At 41.8% G+C, this 21183-nt stretch overlaps 1 protein-coding gene across 1 annotated transcript in view; it reads right to left on the bottom strand.

Annotated features, from left to right (window-relative positions):
* Window positions 1–17022, bottom strand: part of osbpl3b (oxysterol binding protein-like 3b) — a 43829-nt gene extending 26807 nt beyond the window's left edge. The window contains exon 1 of the mRNA XM_023802615.2: window positions 16670–17022. The gene's annotated coding sequence lies outside the window, so the exon portion shown is untranslated. The remainder of the gene's footprint in view (window positions 1–16669) is intronic.
* Between the last annotated feature and the right edge of the window lie 4161 nt (window positions 17023–21183).

Here is a 21183-nt window from a genome sequence, read left to right as displayed (position 1 = left end):
CTGCGAGGACGGCGCTGAGACACTCTCAAGCTCACACATTCTTTCAGAATCGGGCCGAAAAGGTTGAACTGTTCTGCTTGTTCTGCTTTGTGGTAAAAAGAGTCAAAGCTTCCCTCACTGTTTAGCTCTGGGTTACACAACGTATGCGGCCTGATATCTGGATACTCTTATGCACTATATACTGTAGCGAGGAACTAGCATTCTGTCCCAAGTGTCCCCATGTCTTACATCTTCTGTATTCTGGGCTCCCTGCGATTTTGATCTGGAAAACCAATTATGGTCATTCGATGGATGGATGGATGGAAAACAGAAGTTCAACAGGCACATATTTTTAAGAAAAAGCAGGGAAATCACTTGAGGATCACTGTTAACACGGGAACGTGCAAAACACTGTCCCTCAGTCGAATGATTCGATACACGAGTGAATTATACAGAAAATATGTAGATAATGGCAGGCAGCCAGTGCCAAGGTGCCCGAGCCAGCAGGGGGAGCTAGATGGGCGCCAGGGCTGCCCATGGTCCCCTAGTAAGAACATGGCCACCCCTGTTGTCACCCCACATCAAAATAATAACAAAATATGAATCATTTTATTTTCTCTCAATCAATATTTTCTGCTGACGCGAGTGCATGCAGCATGCAATATTATCTGCACAGCATTAATTACAAGTAGCCCATCGTGGTTTGTTGTGGATACACACGGAGACAATGGAATTCTTACTTTCCTTTTCCTCACAGGTAAAGGAACTTGAGGAATTATTAAAGTTCCATAATCCTCTGATTGTGGTGAACAGTGCTTGAGATCACGGTGCCCTTCCCACTGTAAAGCATACATTATTGGCGAGGAATCGGAGACCGCGGCTGTGATATAGTGCCATTTCCAGGTTGTTGTGATGAACGGGAGCACCTGACCGCACACCGGCTGAATTACTGAATTATTCATTTAATCATCAAGGTGTTCCTGCCCCCAGCGGGGGCTTGCCTGACGGCCAGCATCGACATGCGTGCGGCGTGACGCCATATAGCTACCACCGATCCACAGATCACATGGCTTCCCTCAAGACGGCAACGACCTCAAGTGAACAGAAGAAATAATGACCACTGATCAATCCTGCCTTGCTCTCGGACAGTTCTTCTCTCTGGTGCCGCCAATTAGCCACCATCTGCGATACATGCCCACAGGCCTTTTCATGTTGTTTATAGATCCAACTGTCTGCGTCACTGCACCAACTGACACATAACTCATTAGCCAGATGGGAGCACATTAAATGGAATGACCTGAAAACGTGCCCATGCCCATACTGCTACAGTATGATGGACTACATCACAAGCATGGAAAGTATGCAGAACGGAAGGGACTGATGTAGGGAAGGTCAACTCATGAAGGCCATACAAGCTGATTAAGAATCAGAAGGTTATGAACCAAAGCAGTTTCTAAGTTGTAAAAATCTTCACAAAAAAAGTGTTTTAGTTTTAGTCCAGTCCCGCTTGTTTTTCATTATCTTATGTTTTTGCATGTTTTAAAGATATTGTGAAAATACTGTAAAACTATTGCGAAATATTGTCACTTGCTGTCTGTATATCTAAATGTAGTGTTAGGGGAACATTTTCACATTCCACAGTATAGATGCATAGAGATGATACAACAGTTAAGTCCACTTAACTTGACATGACTTGACCTGAAAATAACACACGGTAGGGAAAGTATGGAAAGAGAGCCGGCTTTAGGAGGCCCTTACGCTACCTGAAAACCCTGCGTAGGTCCTCCATTATCAGTGAGCGCCTCTGCTTAGATCCTCCATTATCAGTGAGCTCCTCTGCTTAGGTCCTCCATTATCAGTGAGCTCCTCTGCTTAGATCCTCCATTATCAGTGAGCTCCTCTGCTTAGATCATCCATTATCAGTGAGCTCCTCTGCTTAGGTCCTCCATTATCAGTGAGCTCCTCTGCTCAGGTCCTCCTTCTCGCAGCACTAACAGACAGAATAGCTGAGAGATGGCACCATAAAGAACACCACCACTCCCCAGAGTCTTCAACTCTCTCGCCAAGAGACATGACTCGTCTTCAGACACAACAGGATTTATCGGAATCTTTCTGGAAACAAAACGTACCACTTCCGTCTTAATGTGCTGTGTGTTTGAGACACACATGTAGAGGTGAAAGTGAAATTCACTCCCCGGAGCGTTTTCTAAGGGGACAAGGATCCTGCCAAAAGTGGGATTATGAACCGGCGACATTCCGATCACGGGCACAGAGGCCCAACATGCTCTGCCGCACACTGCCCCCCCCCCCCCCCCCAAGAGCTCCTTTAACACTTAACTCTGCAGATAATTGATTACTACATTCATATAATCCACAGTTTAGGCAAGAATGTTCTAAACATCCAATCAGAGACATATAAATTATCTGTCAACCAATCGTCTGCTTTCTGGGTTTAGATTTCGCAGCTGTCTCGCCCACACCCTCCAGAAACACTCCTGATAAGGATAAATACACAATTTGGTAAAACAGCCAACAAGTTACCCTTTTCTGTTCTTTTTAATAGCCAATATAGTTGTGAAAATGGCACCACAAATAAAAGCAGCCTAACTCTATCCTGCTTGGGCACTCTGTGTTCGTCTCAGTTTCAGAGAATGATATTGTTTCCTTCCTCAGCTTCCTGTTTCACCGGAGCATAAAAATTTGGCAGCACGCATGTCAATCCATTTGTCATTCGGCACCAACTCGAGAAGGAGACAAAGGAAAGGAAACAAAGGGGTGCTGACCTCATTCAATTTTTAAATTAAAATGAAAATGACCTTAAATACTTTTAAAGACCACTGTAACAGATCTCAGTTTGCACACCAGATGCTCTAAACACCTACACTCATAGAAAAACAAACTTTAATTTCAGCAAGCAAAGAATTGAATGAATGAAATGCTTTATCTGCTATTTGCACACATATATGGGAGCGGATCTCAGATAACCCATCTTCTCTCATTGGAGACATGCACACATATATAGTTGAGAACAAAGCCAGGGGGTCCTGGAGGGTTAAAGGCCCAGAAGACATGTGACTCCTCTGCCAAGCCCACAACCGGGTTCGACCACGGGCGCTTAACCAGAAATGGCACACTGCTCTCTCTATACGCCAACCAAACCCCAATTCCCCATCACGGGCAGGGACAGGCACCACTAAAACAAGGAGAGCACTACAGTGACATGAGCTGGGGATTTGAACCAGCAACCCTCTGAACACAGACAGCAGCCTAACCCACTGAGCCATATGTGTTGCATGGTACTAGGTCTGCTTCATTATGGCAAACATCATAATTACGATTATTTAATACAATTACTCATTGACCTTGGAAATATCTGTCTTTTTAACAGTGGATTTCCTGGACTCTAAATCTAATCCAACTAAGAAACAGATGAAAAGGAGCTGGAGAGGGGGGCTATATTTATTACACAAGACAAAAAGACGAAAAGGGAGCATCATCACAAAACGAAAACGGCACAATAATTGTTTTATCTTAGTTATTTTGTTTAGAATAATTGCTGGAAGCCAAAATCATAATTGGAATTAAAATTTGATTAATTGCCCTACATAGCTCTGACTTAGTAGCCAAGCATAAGATCCATATTCTTAAAGGTCAGACTGGGAAAGCATTGAAGGAAAGCTCCAGTACGGAGGGGGCGGGGGGTGCGAGATCCATCGGCATCTACTTACCAACCTCTAACACGACCAAACGTTACTGAAATATACTTATTGTTGACAGAGTTGGGGAATTCATGTCCGCAGGGTATAAGTCCAGACCGGTATTTTGTTTCAACCAAGCAGTTGTATACTCTGTGACTGTGACTCTTTATGGTTGGTTGAAACAAAATCTTGGTCTGAACTTTTTCTCCCTGGACCTGAATTACTCAGATCTGATTGTTGATATGTGTTACCTCATGTTGACTCGTTACTTTAGTTGTTTTTATCGACTTATTAAGTAAAATGAATTTTAAATTATTACATGTTGGAAAATATTAATGTAGCTAAGTACTTGCATTACTTGTTTTTAGAAGTTTTTGCATTTCTTAAAGGGCTTAAATAAGTTTGAAGGTGACGTTATATTCTTGGTTTAAAATGTCCAAATAGGTAATCGCTTTGAGGGCAAAAGTCCCTTAACAGCCCGCTGTGGCTGTCACACAGGATTCCAGGCAGCAGAGAAATGCTGTCCTGTCAAGGAAGACATTGTGTGATTTCTATCCACCGGATCACATTATTACACTGCAGGCCGGCAAAGGGGACAGTGCAGGTTCACTGCTCCTTCCTGTGCACAGCTGAAAAGTGAGCCCGTTCTCCCTGGGGTGACAGCAGCGGAAACACGTGTAAAAATACAAAAATGGGGACAGTTTGCTGTTCCACCGCAGCTCTATTCTGGAAACAACTGGTGATACTGGACTGACACAATGGTGGCTAATCTAATAAATCTCTGTTCTGGATCGAAAGTGATCCCAGTCTAAGACATGATCGTTCACTATCAGAAATCCCAGGACGGCTATTTCAGATTTGTTCGGTAAAAATCACATGAAGCAGGACGTGCTGCTATTTTTGGACTAAAAGAGCCCCACCGCTGGATCTTAAGGCTCTGTTGCTGTCCGGGCTCTGATCAGAGGTCGTGTTGTCATGCAGGCAGGTCGCAGAAGGTAAATGGAGCAGTAAATGATCACGTGAGTGGACAAAGTCGAGTTTCTCGGTGTTTCACAGGGCTGTCTGTCTGCTCAGGCGGGCATGGTAATTAATCACCCCCTTGTCCGCTCTGTCCCCTTCCTCCTCAAGCCTGAGATACAGGCCAGTGCCACAGAATGCGAGACAGACGGTCGGAAAGTAGAGCGGGCTGGAAAACAAGCTCTGCCGCTCTCTAACACACCAGGAACAGCGGCAGCCATTATGGTCACAGAGGCAGAGCAGTGCTGGCCATGGTCTCACACACACACACACACACACGCGCCTCACCATAACCACTGCCCGGCCATGATCGCATGCACACGAGCAAGCTTGGCAGCAAAGGGCAGCCACCCATAGCAGCACCCATGGAGCTGGGGGTTAAGGGCTTTGCTCAAGGACCCACAGACGTGACTATTCTGCCAAGATCTGGCACAAAACTAGCGACCTTCCGATCACAGGCATGGAGAGGCAGCCCGCTGGCCACTGAGAAGATCCTTGGCTCTAGGGCTTTTGTTTTCACAGGCAGGTGGAGAGATGGGTCAATATTATTTTTACCATCAAAGTCAGATTTTGTGAGGTACTTTATTCTGACAAGCACTTCCTAACATCAGTAATTTGAAAAAATGAAGTTTCAAAACACACAGCACCATCAAATGCACTTCACAATGGTTACTTAGTTCTGAAAGACAATCCACCTTGTAGCGTGTTGCCCAAATACATGGTAAACAGTGGCTTCTAAAAGGTTTGATGTCACAGACCGTCATAGCGACACAATAAGCTCACTTAAAAAGGAGGGGGGTGGAGTCAAAACGCAGGACACCGTGTGCTTTCGACAAAAGTGACAAACGACACCGTTTTGAGCCGAGGGAAAACAAGATGGGAATCAGGGAGCGACACGGCACCTCGAGGGATCAAAATGGAATCCGGCTGACACCGGGCTGCAGGCTGTCAGGCCGCTTCCGTGAGAGTCCTCCTTATAGCCACACTCCACTGACTAGGCAGACGTGTCACATGTTCACAGGAAGCCCCTTATTCTACACAGGAGTCAGCAGATGCCCGAATGCATCTGTCCATGAGATTTTCTCCGACCACAGGTTATCTCTGTGCTAACCCAGTTAACTGGTCGGACTGCAGAGAGCCTAAACCCCTTTTGGCCCGGTAAGCTGAGAAGTCACCGATAGGACAGAGCCTCACCCTGTCCGTCGGCCCCGACGCCCTCTGTTGGCCCACGCTGCAGAGTCTGTCACCTGGTTGCCCTTTAAAGCTCCGTCTTAACGTGCCAGGTTCAGAAAGTGAGGCTTACTGTGTACGTGCTGTTCCCTCAGGTCTTGCTACGCTGAACAGAGTCCTGCTTGTTTCATTGCCACACACTCCCATTACATCACTATAGTCCTTGACCAAGACTAACCCTCAAGGCTTCCTATAGAAAACCATAAAGTACATGAGCTGTAGAAAAGCCTGGCTTGACCAATTATAAAGGTTCATTCAGAAGCCAAACAATAGTTATTTTTCTCTCTGGAATTCTTCATCTGCTGACAAAGCTATGAGATATTACTTAAAATTGTCTTTTCTTTTTTCTTGACAGTGTCTTGAACTATTTTATGTTAACAATAAATAACAAAAGTGGTATTTTCCCTGAAAGAAAACCAAGTCCCCTTGGCCAACGGCAAATTTTTATTGCATGGAAGCTAAAATAATTTCATTTTACTACTGTAAAAAGTAATCACGATGTGTACATAGAATGAGGTTAGCGAAATAATGTGACCCAGATGTGGTATCTGACAAATCAAAATATGGACCTGAAGAGTTTCCACATCTAATTAAAGTTACAATACGATCCCCCCCCCCCCCCTCACCGAAATAACTAGGTTAGAAGATGGATGGAAGAATGAATGGAAACAATTCTCAAAATGTGTCGTGTACTGTCCGGTTACATTATTTAAATTTTAATTGCATGGAAGCTAAAATAATTTCATTTTACTACTGTAAAAAGTAATCACGATGTGTACATAGAATGAGGTTAGCGAAATAATGTGACCCAGATGTGGTATCTGACAAATCAAAATATGGACCTGAAGAGTTTCCACATCTAATTAAAGTTACAATACGATCCCCCCCCCCCCCCTCACCGAAATAACTAGGTTAGAAGATGGATGGAAGAATGAATGGAAACAATTCTCAAAATGTGTCGTGTACTGTCCGGTTACATTATTTATGTTACATTTCTTTACACTGGCAGAATATAAATTCAAAAGTGGATATTCAACACGGAAAACATTATGCTAATTTTGGCTGTCAGTTCCTTAGGGTTAAAGTTGGTTACAGTCAGTCACACTGGAGAAGCGAGAAAGCTGCAGGAAATGCATCCAAAATGTTAACTGATTTGAGATGACATCATCCGAGTGAGATGACATCATCCGAGTGAGATGACATCATCTGAGTGTGTGTACAACCAGAGCCGGGTAGAAAGAGCCTCTGCAACAACCTGTGCCTCCCTGTGGCATTTAAGGAGTATTTGTCAGGAAATTCAGACCAGATTGAGGCTATACGGTGTTTACTGCTCAGTCGCAGATTAGCAATGGGAGAAACCACTGATTTTCTTTTCAATCCACTACCGAGTAATACAAAGGTTGTATCATGGGGTGGGGGTGTGGGGGTGTGGGGGGGTGGGGAGGTCAATCGTTTCTTACATTTTCCACTTATTTTTCTTTGTCCCTCCTAATGACCAGCGCTGCCTGTTAGTGGTTCATTTCCTGCTCCCTATATAAATATAAATATTTAATGTTTTATGTTAAAAAACATGTTATTTGAGCATTGAGCATTAGAATCAAAAATGAAAACACTCAGACTGACAGAATTTCAGGATGGATTTGCACATCCCTCCTACAGATACGCAAGTATGGAAAACAGCTTTAGCTCTGATGTAGCCTTATTTTTAAATTTTTATTTATTTTCCATATTTATATTTATTTTCCACAAATAAGCTTATTTTGGGATTTGTTATTCAGACACATTGACAGGATACTGCCTTTGGTTTACTGGTTCCTAACTGGTTCCTAATTGTGTTTACAGGGGTGTAAATCGTTGGCCCCAAGATGATACAGTTCAATTATAATCACAAATATTACAAATATGAGAACTTAACTACAGAATATTAGGGTGACCATACGTCCTGTTTTTCCTGGACGTTTCCTCTGTTTTGAGACCTAAAAATGCCTGAAATGTCCAGGATTTCACGTTGTTTCATGTTAACATTCATTTTTCTGCAGTCAGAATACTTTCTGTGTGCATATTAGCTTTGCTTTGATACCTGTGTCCTGTCCCCAGCCAAATATGGTCATGTTACACACTAATAATGCAATACAAAGAACATTAAGGAACATTAATTTTTATTGTTACTATTAAACAGGGAGATCAAGCCAATGTAAACTGTCAAAAGGGCAACTGCTGCACTATACAGAAAAAAAACAAATAAATAAAGGAAGCTCTACCTAATTGGTGGGATTGCCGGCGTTAGGGGCTGTATCCCGGACCTCTGACGGCTCCCTCCCTCAATGACTTGCTGTCTAAAGTTGAAAGTTCTGGAAGCTGATGAGGGAAGTAAGTGAGCGAGGGAGGGAGTGTGAACAAAAAGTGGTATTGGAACACACTTGCATCCTCCACTCTGCCCGTATGCATGAAATCATCACTGAAGTAGAAGCTTTGCTGCCACATCATGCATGGGCGTCACCAAAGGTGAATTTCTCTTCCAGAAAGGGGACTCTAGACTAGATTTCCACAGGGTTGATTTAAGCGAGAATCGCCCCTCGATGACTCGTTCCCTTAAGGTATCAGGACAGCACTTCAACATCCAGAATTCGGAAAAACTTCTGGAGCGAAGGAAAGGTAACGAGTGATGGCACCACAAAATAAGGGTTTTGGGATGTTCTGGTGATCCTGTTAATTGGTGACAAACGCAGTCACATAAGCTTATTTTTGTAGCAGACGGGAGCAGATCTATCAAGTCTGGAGAGCCAAATAAAATGAATCAAAGGCATGTAAGGAAAAGGACCTGAAACGCAAGTTTGTTAAATAATTCAAACATGCAGTTGTAACAGGGTAACAGCTTATGAATATAAAATTGAATCCCTTATGAAAAGAGACTGCTCTTCAAGTATATATTTTTAAGTAACCTGAATCATGGACAATTCCGAATATTTACAGTTTAATTTTTCTAAAATTGACGAATCTGCCACCACCACATATATGCAAGGATACGTAAACATTGGTGCGTAACCATGCTTGTCCCAAGTTAACAGAATCACCACTTAAGCCATAACACAGGCGAAAAAACTTCCCAAGCTTGCAGGTACTGATTAGTAGAACGATGACAGTTTTTCACTCTGTGGAACACAAAAGATCGATGTGCAGACCAGATTTCATAATGAATCATAAACACGTGGCAGCGTCCATGTGTCACAGCCATACAGCAAAACAGCGAGCCACCAGGACTGTGAAAACCTGGACGTTCCCAATATACAAAAATATTGAGTGTCACGCACCCCTTTCCAGCGACCTCATGACCCCCCAGGCTCTCCCAATCCGTCTACTGACTTCATAGGACATGTCACCAGAGACATGAATGTCGCTGCCGATGTAAGTGTGGTATCTCGCTGTACCAGTGCATGCTACCCGACCTGAAGTAACCTAAGGCCGGTGCTTTGAGAAATCCCTCATCATCCAACACCGAAAACGGCTGATAGTCACCTCTCTATGATCCTACATTTCAGAAATTCGCATTTCAGCACTGTTACATTGCACCTAAAGGCACGTTAATGTGACAGGATACAACCCAGATGTAATATAGTAGTATATTTATATTCAAGGAGGATTTTGCCCTCAAAAATCGATTCTGACATTACACACCAAAGTAAATGAATCGCCACCCTAATAACTGATTTGTCACAGAACATCTGTATACCTCTAGTTTGCAGTTTTAATAATAATTAAAAAAAAAAAACAAAATTTAATTTTCCCTGCTGTACCAAAATTGTAGCAAACCATGAATTTTGTGTACTGTAATGATCCAACTACTAGTCATTCGAAATTGGCTTCTCTCTGTCTGCCAGGACCAAGAGCAAATGCCCAGACCAAGGTGCCCAGCGCTGCACTGAAACAGCGGCCTTTTGTTAATCCCCAAAACACATGCAGGAGGGGACCGGGCTGCCTGGGGCACCCGCCTCTTTCGCTTGAACGAGTGGAAAAGCCCCCTCCGAGTGCCTGTTTTGATAGCCGATGATTACACAAAATCTCCCAAAGGGGAATCCCCCTCAGCCAACTGTGAAAGCTAACCAACGGGGACGCCCCCTCCCCCGATCACAAAAATTCACCCCGACCGGCAAAAAATACAGGTTAGCCACAGCTCCCAATCTGAGCACCCGTTACCTGAAAGGTCTGGGCACGTCACTGCCCCACAGTTTCAGTCCAAATGATTTCCTCCCATTACCGTGTAGGGGTCTTTTTACATGTTTTATTTATTGAGTAGATACTTTCATTAAAAAGTGATGTTTTTTTTTCTTTTTAGCAAACAGGGCTAGACAGTCCCTGGAGCTATTGCAAGTTAGTGGCCTCGATCACTCCACTGGCCATGGGATTTGAACTGCCGACCTTCCGATCAAACGCCATATACACTATATTGCCAAAATTATTTGGACACCTGCCTTTACATACACACGAACATCCCATTCTTAATACATAGGCTTTAGTATGGAGTTTAATATGACCCACAGTTTCAACTCTTCAAAGAAGGCTGTCCTCAAAGTTTAGGAGTGTGTTTATGAGAATTTTTTATCATTCTTCCAGGAGAGCTTTTGCGAGTTCGGGTACTGATGTTGAAGGAGAAGGCCTGGCTCACAGTCTCCACTCTAGTTCCTCCACACCAGACTTGCTCATCCATGTCATTATGGACCTTGCTTTGTGCACTGGTGCCCAGTCATGTTGGGACAGGAAGGGGCCATCCCCAAACTGTGAAATTGTCCAAAATGGCTTACAATGCTGCAGCATTAAGAGTTCCTTTCACTGGAACTAAGGGGCCAAGGGCAACTCCTGAAAAACAACCCCACACCATAATCCCCCTTCCACCAAACTCTACATTTGGCACAATGCAATCAGGCAAGTATCGTTCTCCTGGCAACTGCCAAACACATCTCCACTGCTCTAGAGTCCAGTGGCGGCGTGCTGTACACCACTGCATCCAACGCTTTGCAATGCATTTAATGCAGGGCTTGGATGCAGCTGCTCGGCCAAGGAAACCTATTCCATGACGTTCTCTACGCACTGTTCCTGAGCTAATCTGAAGACCACATGGAGTTGGGAGGTCTATAGCTATTGACTCTGCAGACAGTTTACAACTTCTGCACAGTCACGATATGTTGTCCCCGCTCTGTGATTTTATGTGGCCTACCAATTCATGGATGAGTTGCTGTTGTTCCCAAATGCTTCTACTTTGTTATAATGCCACTAACAGTTGACTGTAGAATATTTAGTAGCGAGGAAATTTCACGAATGGACTTATTGCGCAGGTGGCATCCTATCACAGTACCACAAATTCACTGAGCTCCTGAGAGTGACCCATTCTTTTGCAAATGTTTGTAGAAGCAGTCTGCATGCCTGGGTGCTTGTGACTATGGAAGTGATTGGAACGCCTGAATTCAATGATTTGGAGGGGTGTCCCAGTACTTTTAGCAATATAGTGTATTACTATATAAGGAAAAATAATCATAGTAATTTGTCTTACCTTCTAAAATATTAAGAACTATCAAAAATACAATAAAGCTATGATCATCCTAAAGAATAATTAGGTCATAATTTTTTTTTCGTCTTTGCAGTGTCTGGACTATGTTATACACATACAGCTGAATTATATGCGTAAATCTTTCATCCACAGGTGGAAGCTAAAAAGATCAAAGATATGTTGTGTATGCAGACTGACTGCTACAATTCAGCTTTTCTTACTGCTGTGCTGAAATTAAACTGTAAGCTTTCAGTTTCTGAGGAAGTATTGCTCATGTTTTTTAAGGAAGCAGATGTGCTTTGAAGTTTTCTACTCTTGGTTCCCTGCTTCTGTTTTTGTTTTTATTGTTGAGGCAATAAAAATTTCCAGGCCGTGACGCTTTGAAGAAGCATAATTTTAATTTTTTAAAGAGTGCTTCTCAATTTCCAGCTGAAGCATGCCAGTCAATAAGCCTCACTGAACCAAAGAGAGCAGCCCCATTAAAGATTATGAGTCACCAAGGCTCCATTTCACTGCCTTTCTGGGTTGAATGCACTGAACATTTTTTATTTCCTCAATAGAGCACATTCAATTACCTGGCTGAATGCACAATAAAACACAGAATGCAATGCCAGGTGATTCCCCAGTATTGTCTAGTTAACCTGTCAAGAAAAACCACTGGGACGACATCCATGTCACAATAAAATAAAATAGATTTTGGGCACTCTGACAAACATCAAGTCAGAGGAAAGCAAATAAATGAAAAAATGCATTTGTCATTTATATGAATGATTGCAATTCACGAGGTTATACAATCGTTACAAAACTTGACAAAAACAAATAATAAAACAAAACTTGTAGCCTTTACTTTATTAATATTTCATGCAAGCCCAAGCACACTTCTCCAAGCACTACTTTCAGGGGTTATCAAACAAGTCATTGTCCATTCATTTCCAAAATACATTGCACAACGGGGCAAAACTGAAATGTGGACGAAAAACCTTCCCTGTGCTTCATGAAAACTTTTTTTTTGTTGCTAGTTTAGCGGGCAGTGTTACCAAAAAAAATCATCACAGAGGACTATTACCTAGCCCAGGGGTGGGGAGCCTGATCCATGGAGGGCCGGTGTGGGTGCAGGTTTTTGGGATGACCTCTCAATCAGCCAATAACAGAGGCTCCCCAGGACTGGAGTTGAGAACCACTGCTTTATTATTGGGTGATTAAGAGGTTATCCCAAAAACCCGCACCGGCTCTCCATGGATCAGGTTCCCTACTCCTGACCTACCCTGTTTGTATGCACCACAACAAGTCGCTGCTAAAACATTGTGTGAAACATATTACTGGGCAAAATGACTACTGACATGTTAAAAACGGAACTGTATAAAGTAAAAGTTAAAAATCTGCAATCTGAATAATGCTTTTCTTGCCACGAGCAACATAATTGATTTCTTAACCAGTTTCGCTATGTGCTGAGTGGACTTAAATAAATTAATAACCCCCCCCCCACCCAGCAGAAGCATTCAATAATTTACAACAGTCAAAACACGATCCTCAGCACCATGTGACTTAAACCCAAATGCCTAACGAAAACATAAATGACCCAAAGCCCTTTAATCTAAATAAATATCTGTGTTACTAGAGTTAGTATAGGTTCATGAAATATTTCTGTAATTTGATTCATCATCATCATCATCATCATCATCATTCATCAAGAATTCCTCCCTGGGATCAATCAAGTTTATCTTGTCTCATCTTATTAATTTATCTTTACTAATCTGTGTGTATGCTGGTATCACACCAATGTCCTTCTTCCATTATTGCCTCGGGCTCCAAGATTAGGTCAACTGATTATTTAAATAATTAGCTATTAAGGCTAGTTTTTACAAATGTTCTATTATCTGATATATATTAATATAATGATAGATAATACACTTATTTTACAACAGTTAAATAATCATGATATAAGATGCATTTATATTGATAAGTTACTGAGGTTGGACAAGTCACTCCTAAAACTAAGATCCATAGACAAAGTCTGCAAGCTATTGCTCTCCTTTAGTTCCTTAATGAGCAAGTTGCCCCCTGTTCTTTTTGCAATGGCAACACGAAGGCAAATCAGACCAACAGGATCAGACACACAAACGATTCAAGCCACTATATTATATCCCGTAGTAGTCTGACAAAAAGTTGATCTCCCTTTAAAGGAATGCTCATTCTTAAAAGCACATTTGGCAAAATAACACACACATTTTGCGAGCCACAGTAGGAGTTTAATAAGGCAGAGGCATCGATCCATCTAAGAGATCTGTACACACAGACAATGCTGCATTATTCACCACAGCCAACAATGACCGTCCTTTTCACAGTCAGCTTCCTTCTCTGCATACCACGCCACCAGACAGGCAGCTGGTTTGAGGCAGATTTATAGGGGTGCTTAGCATGATTGTATGGCAAGCGCTCTGCAGTCTCTGCATATCAATGAGATTGTTTTGTCAGGTAATTAGAGGGTTTCCAGAAAACTGCTTGAGAATTATTATCATTCTGCTTGCAAACCTTGCAAACCATTACACTATTTGCTCCCCTTATGATGCTTCCTGTGTCCAGCTGCCTTATAACAAACAAAACGGCCCCCTCGACTCCAAAAATGCTGCTTTTAAAAAATCCACTTCCCAAAACTTCTTACTACTGCTATAAAAAGAAAGCACAATCAGAAAAAAAACCATGCAAACCACAACTCTTACTATGTATGTTGTCACAATCTATGATGATATGCTGAGTAACTGATGTTTCAGTGTTGGGTGTTAACACATACAGCCAAAGAGGTCAGGGGGTGTTATAAGGAGAATCTTACAAAAACATATGTATTTACAGAGTAACAACTGACTAAACTTCTGACACATTAAGTGAAAAGAATCACCATCCCAAGGCCGATTATCTAACTAGTTTTTCTCCTCCAGTCTGTGTCCATGGAAACAGTAGTTGGAGAGAAACCTAGTCTTTCGCTGAGTTCTTAGTGTTAATTGGTGGTTTCTCTGCTTGTCACTGAAGTTCAGTGCAAGTCTGGATAACCTGGGCAGCTGTGGTTCAAGGGTAAGTATCGGCCCATGTAAAATTAAAATTACGCAAGGGCATGACTGGAAATGGGGAAATTGAGTCGCATAATGCAATATAAGCAGTATTACGTAACTACAAACATCCTAAGGGTGGATTATTCAATGAGGAGCATGATTTTAAATGGTAACTGGCTTTCCATTGCCAACAACTGCTGTCCTAAAATAGTAAAAAAAATAAAAAGGCAATTATTTTTACAATTAAAGATTTCATATATTCTATTTCTATAACATCTTGCCTGGCATACACACTGTACTGTATGTAACCACTGAACAGGCTGATTGCACATTTCAGTGCTAAATATATTCTCTTCATACCATAGATAAATCTTATATGATAAAGTATCTCATGTAAAGAGGTTTATTGAGAATAGTGAAGAAGCAGAAAGTAGAGTCTTTATGGCCCAAATGTTCTTTGCTGGGTCCAGGTACCTGCTGTTTTGCTATAACATGTTTTCCAGTGGTGTGGTACAATCTGAAATATCTAGCCTCACCGTTCACCCCACCATCTTGTAAGACTAACAAGCTACAAATCTGTTTTCATGGATATCAGTTATAGCTATTCACAACACACCACAGATGATATTAATTATGCAACATGCCAGAAGAATAAAAGCATTCCCTGGCAACTGCTATTTCCATTAGTCAGCTTTTCAAGACATATGTATCTATGAAGATTTACTAATCCACTGTAAATTTTGTGTGGGTTATCTGGGAAAATAACCAAATTTGTTCTTAAAATGGAACTTTAGGACTCTGCACTGTGCAGAAACACACACCTACTCTCAGGAAATCTGTAAGGAGATAACAGCCAGCCCTAGAATCAAAACACCTTCCTATTCATAAAATGCAATTTGTTATTGCGTAATATATCACAGTACATTGGATGTCAGTGGACAGATTTTAAATCATTTTGAATGTAAATCTGGAACATTTGTTTTGTATTGCTTAAACTAAAAATCAAACTAATATAGGACAAATCCCATTTGCACAATCAGTTACCATGGAGACAAGTAATGATGTAAATGGAAAAATCTAGCCAGCCCCTGAATAGTACTATGTTTTATTTCCTTTAAAATCTGGTCTGGAATAAACACATCTTCCTAAGCTATTGTTTAGAATTACAACGAAGGTATACGAGGGAGACACGTGCTCAATATATTTGTTTCTTCGTCCTGCCCAGACCAAAATATCCCTAATTATAAATGTTAACTGGTCCATTAAATTACTGTACCACGTACCACCACGTACTCGTTCTATATTTATCTTGAAAAGGAAAAGGGAAAGTGTCTCTTTTGCAGCATCAGATAACTTTAATCAGGGTGTAATTAATTAGCTGCAAAGCAGGGGATCTGTTTCGGAGATGCTGAGGTGCCGATTTAATTGCAAATGCACCGCTTGCTGCCGTACTGCTTGGCTAACCGGCCCGTCACGAAGTGAGGACGTTAAGCGGTATCATTAGAAAGCCGTGCCTCATGCATTAATGTCTAAGTCCAGGCGGCAGCACTGATTCTCGGGGGCCGCGATGCCGTTAATGAAAGTCACCGTACAAAGCTGACTAGCTCTACACCCGTATATTTAAAGCATTACTGGGTGCCTGATACTCCTAAACCATATTTACAGCAACTTCTTCACCCTTATTAATACAGCACCTTACCCTTGAGCTATATTTTATACTTTCATACAGTTAAATATCTGCCAGTTAACACCAAGCAACTGAAGAAAAATAAATTCATGAAATATAAACTGACAACGTGAACAAGTTTGCCAGCACGAGCTAAGTCTGTATCACCCGACCACTGTACAAGATCGTTCGATGGCTACGATAAATCACGCAGTTTCCGCTAATCTTTTAGCCATAATGGGTAAAGCAGTGCGAAGGTAGGCCGATTATTAATTATGTATTAATTAGTCAAGGTAGATATCGGCAGGTAGCTACCACAGTCGCGGAGGACCTCGCGACCGCCGTCCGCGAGCCACTGACAGTTGCTAAGTAACCGGTCGCTGCCCGCGCGGCCAGTTTGATGTAACTCAGTTCAATGCCGATTAGGGAACAAACTTAGGATGTCAACCCGGTAGCTGCCAAACAGAAATAAAGCCAAAAGTTCAGTTACCTAGCCTGCAGGAGGCTACCTCTGATTGGGTATTTTTCCGGAATGTCCGCTTCCGTCCTGTTCCCTGGAAGTGTTAGTCCCGTTAGGACAAAAACGCTTGTGTTCAATATAAAAGAGCTACTGTAATTCAATTTACTGTGTCTTTCGATACGATGAAAAGCACTGACTGCAAAACCAACTGGACAGCTGCGAAAAATAAAATAATGCCCTTTTGGAAGACTTTTGAATGCTCAGCTTCTGTGCCTTGTCAATGTGTCACAAGTGCGCGAACTGTACTTGACGTCTTCGAGTTTGCTTTCATAAATTACAGTCCTCCACTTTGCAAGAAATGTGCATGAAAGCCAATGGAACAGCATAAGAGCGCATTCAGAGGGGGCGGAGAAAAGTGTGATTGACGTCCGAAATGCCCAATCATTGCAGGGTGTCGATTTGGACGTCGCTCCTTTGGGTGCAGGCGGGGCAGGGGGGTGGTAAACAGTTTCTTTTCCGTGACGTGACGGTCACTTGGTGCACCAAAGCCCGAAGTTGACGTCGAGTATTATATTGATTATTTTACATATACATTGTTATTAAAATATTTCTTATATTCTTTGGCATACATAGTTATGTTCCAGATGACTAGATGTTAATCACTGTGTTTTCCCATCCGTTCTCAAAATGCTACCCTGGAGAATGTGTGCGACTCAAGTTGTATAAAATCATGTTAATGGTGAGACCCAGATTCATTGATTTAAATATTTTCTATAACCAGCCCTTTATGCATTGGTCCCAGAAAAAAATCAGAAACAAGCCCTTATTATGCTGAATAAGTTGTTATGGGAAGAACCATTACAGTGAATTATGACTGTGTTAAATGAGATTTGGTGAGAATAAAATTGATTCAGACTTCTGTTTTAGTGTCGACAGTTCTGGCATGTTTCTTGACAAAGTGCAGGGTGGCATGAAAATCATGCCAGTGGAGTAACAGAATAAATGATGCTTGGTTTGTACACATAGTATTTATACATCTATAATATTTCTGGTTCTTATATTGTTACTCCCACACCATGCTGTATCATATCATTCTTTGTATCATTATTCATTATTATAATTCTTTATTCTAGGTAAATATACTAAATTTAATCAGTAAATATTAATATAAAACTGGACGACTACTTGACATACTGTGAAAATTGTTTGGTTAGTCCAGAGAGTATCTTCAGCTTCCAGTATTCAGCAAACCATTTCAGCTTTAATTAGTTTTTAAATACAGGACAAGAATGACCGAATTGAATCACATGGTGAATAATGAATGCTTATCATGACGCACCAAGGCAAGACGTGCATCATTTTTAAAACGGGTTGCTGTACGTATACCTTGTTAAATTTGTTGTTCAGTGTATGCATTCAGTCGCAGTAAGAAATTAGCGCCTGGGTGGAACAAGAGGCTGGAAGTTACGGTGATATAGAATGTAGTGCGCAGCTTCTCTCGGGATCCCGAAAGACCACGAGCACAAGGAGGTATCCCCCTGCCGTCACCATGACAACACATCACTAATGTAGATGCTCGCGAGCCGCCCTTTCGAATAATGCAAATTGAATACATGGGAGCGACCTACAAGCAGCTCTGTAGCTTTCCCCAGCGCAAAACCGGGTGCATACCACCCTCATAGCTAGTGAAACCATTGCCCGATTGCCTTTAGCACTGACAGGTGCGTGTTCTGTGATATGAAACCAAGGTCATGACAATATTAGCATTAGCGATGAAAGACCAGCAATGCCTGGCATCTTGATCCACTTCCTTAAGCTCGGCTCTTTTTTATCAGTGAATTTGGTTATCTTTTAGACCAAAGAATGGCTGCGTTTCCATTACAGTTCACATGTGCTGAGTTGTTTGGAGAAATCCCCAGAAGGACGCTGCTTATCACCGGGGAGTGAGCCGCTTCAGTCTAGCCGTAATGCACTTGAATGAAAATGGAAGCTGAGTACATGTCCTCCATATTGCTTGCCCGATTCAGTTCATGAAATTTCTGGTTACCAGTCTCAAAAGGGTTAAGAAAGTAAAGGCAATGACAAAATAAAGTTCAGCCACCATATCGGTTAATCGGGGCTCTAAGCTGAGAAGTGGCATTAACAAACTGTAATACATCATACAACAGCTAACTACTGGCTCAATATATCATGAAGCCGATATCCACACTACCGTCAGCTGTACCTAGTTCCGTTTAAACTCAATGTAAACTGTCCTTTGAGTCCTTTTTCTCTTTGTGTGTGTGTGTGTGTTTGGGGGGGGGGGAGGGAGGTGGTCCATGCATATATTACATTGTGATGACCAAATGCAGGGTTGCCGACTTCGGTCAGCTGACTGCAGTGAGAATTTCAATTCGAGACAAATCTGCACACGCAATGACACATGACACATATGTCAAAGTTTTATCGTCTTGTATATAGTGTGTAGGGTTTGCAAACTCAGTGCTTTACTTATGGTTAAGGTTAGGGCTGGATAGGGGTTAAAGTTGTGATAGTTGAGATTAGGGTTTTTCCCATTAAAAAAAAAAAACGTATGGATGGTCCCCACAAAGACATGAATACATGTGTGTGTGTACTATATATATTTGTTTGCCCACCAGAATATTCTGTTAACCTTCAAGTATTTCCGTCCTACTTTTTACCTGAAAGTTCTCCACTTTTATGATAAGAATGTCTTTAAACCACATGATGAAAAGACCAGAAATGCAGGGTGGGGTGGGGGCTGACCTGTACCTGCGTAAACGGAGTGTTTTGCGTAATATGAAACTCCCTATTATCTTGGCGCCTTGAGAATGTTAAGTGAACTCCTTTGTTAAGTCTTTTTAATAAATCCCTATCTATATTTTACAAAACATATGTGTGTCACCATCACCAGTGTATGACAATTATAAACATGCTAATATAACAGACTAACAGCAGATGCTGCTGTGCAGGAGGTGCATTTGCTGGAGGACGACAGAAATTCTTGGTGAACATGTGACCTTCTTGGTTTGGTGATGTCACACACTGCCACCTGTTCTTAAGTGAAATTTAAGTTGAAGTGAAAACCTAGGCTGGGCACTTGTTCTGACCACATCTATCCTCTGTTTAAACAGCTTAAGTCACATTACAGTGGGCTGAGTTTAAGAAATGTTCAAATATCTGTTACATGTGATCCAAATGTAAGGGTATGTTAAGATTCTTTTAGATGATACACGGAAAAGGTGGCCTGTTACTTCTCTTTCTTGCTACATTATAAAAAGAAAACTGAGCGTCTTTTCATTGCGGGCCCTTAAATTAGCCTTTGTGCGTCATTACAAAAGAAGACGGATCATGATGTACCTTTGCAGCGGAACCTATTCACGCCTATTGATGTTCTCCAGAAAACCTGTTTAATGTTAAATGTTTTTAGACTGACAATAATTACTGTGAATTCACCCACCCAGTGAATGTGAATTCAGAGGTGCTGCTGATGCGGCTTCCTCTCATCCATAAGACAATCATTTCTGGCAGTATGGTTATATCTCGTAGGGATGGAGTAAGCAATTAAGAGGTGATTAGTAATGTGTGGGAACAAGAGGCAAGAGGGAGACATGTCAGGATCAGCTGGGGTACAATCACTGAGCTGTGATGGTGCACAAGGCTGAAGTACTTTCTGGAACGAATTGGTCTGTGGTTTTCCTCAGACACTCTCAGCCCAGAGTTAAATTACTTCAGGTGGTCCTATCATTGGACAAGTAATGAACTCTTCAGACAGGAAGTTGTAGTAGTTCAGTAGGAGTCAAAATGAAAAGTAAATTGTTTTACTTGTCACAGGGGAAGGTTTTAGGGATTTACTGCTTGTTCCTTTACCTTCACCTATGCTCATGAGCTCTGGGTAGTAATGAAAGATTGAGATTGTGGATATAAGCAGCGGAAATGAGCTTCCTTTTCTGGCTGAGATACGGCTGCTGTTCCTCCACATCGAAAGGAGCCAACTGAAGAAGTTTGAGCGTTTATCTAGTATGCCATCTGGACACCTCCTTGGGGAGGTGTGCTGGGCATGTCCAACCAGGAGACCCCGGGGCTGACTCAGTATCCCCCAGGAGGTGCTGAAGGAGGCAGCTAGGGAGTAGGAGGTGTGGGCATCCCTGCTCAGACTGCTGACCCCAGACCTGGATCCAGATAAGCCGTAGAGGATGGATAGATGCATGCATGCATGTTTAATATAAGCTAAATAAATAGGTAAATAGAAAAGGTAACCTGACATGTGTTCACCATTGTATGTGTGTAGGATTCATTTTAATTTTCAGGGTAGTATTAGACTAATATGTATCATGAACCGAATAAAGCAAATCAGAGCACCTTGCTGAAACTAGAGGAATCATATTTTTGATAATTTGATTAATATAATTCACCTTTAATTTGTTACTAATACATTCAATATTAAAGAAAAGAAACAAGTGGGAATATATTAAATTAAAGGATACCATTTGAATTTCAGTTTAAAATCTACTATTTAATGAAGATCTTTTCAACAATAAGTA

This window comes from Paramormyrops kingsleyae, chromosome 9 (assembly GCF_048594095.1).
Source record: "Paramormyrops kingsleyae isolate MSU_618 chromosome 9, PKINGS_0.4, whole genome shotgun sequence".
NCBI lineage: Eukaryota > Metazoa > Chordata > Actinopteri > Osteoglossiformes > Mormyridae > Paramormyrops > Paramormyrops kingsleyae.
This window is presented reverse-complemented; position numbering and strand designations above follow the sequence as displayed.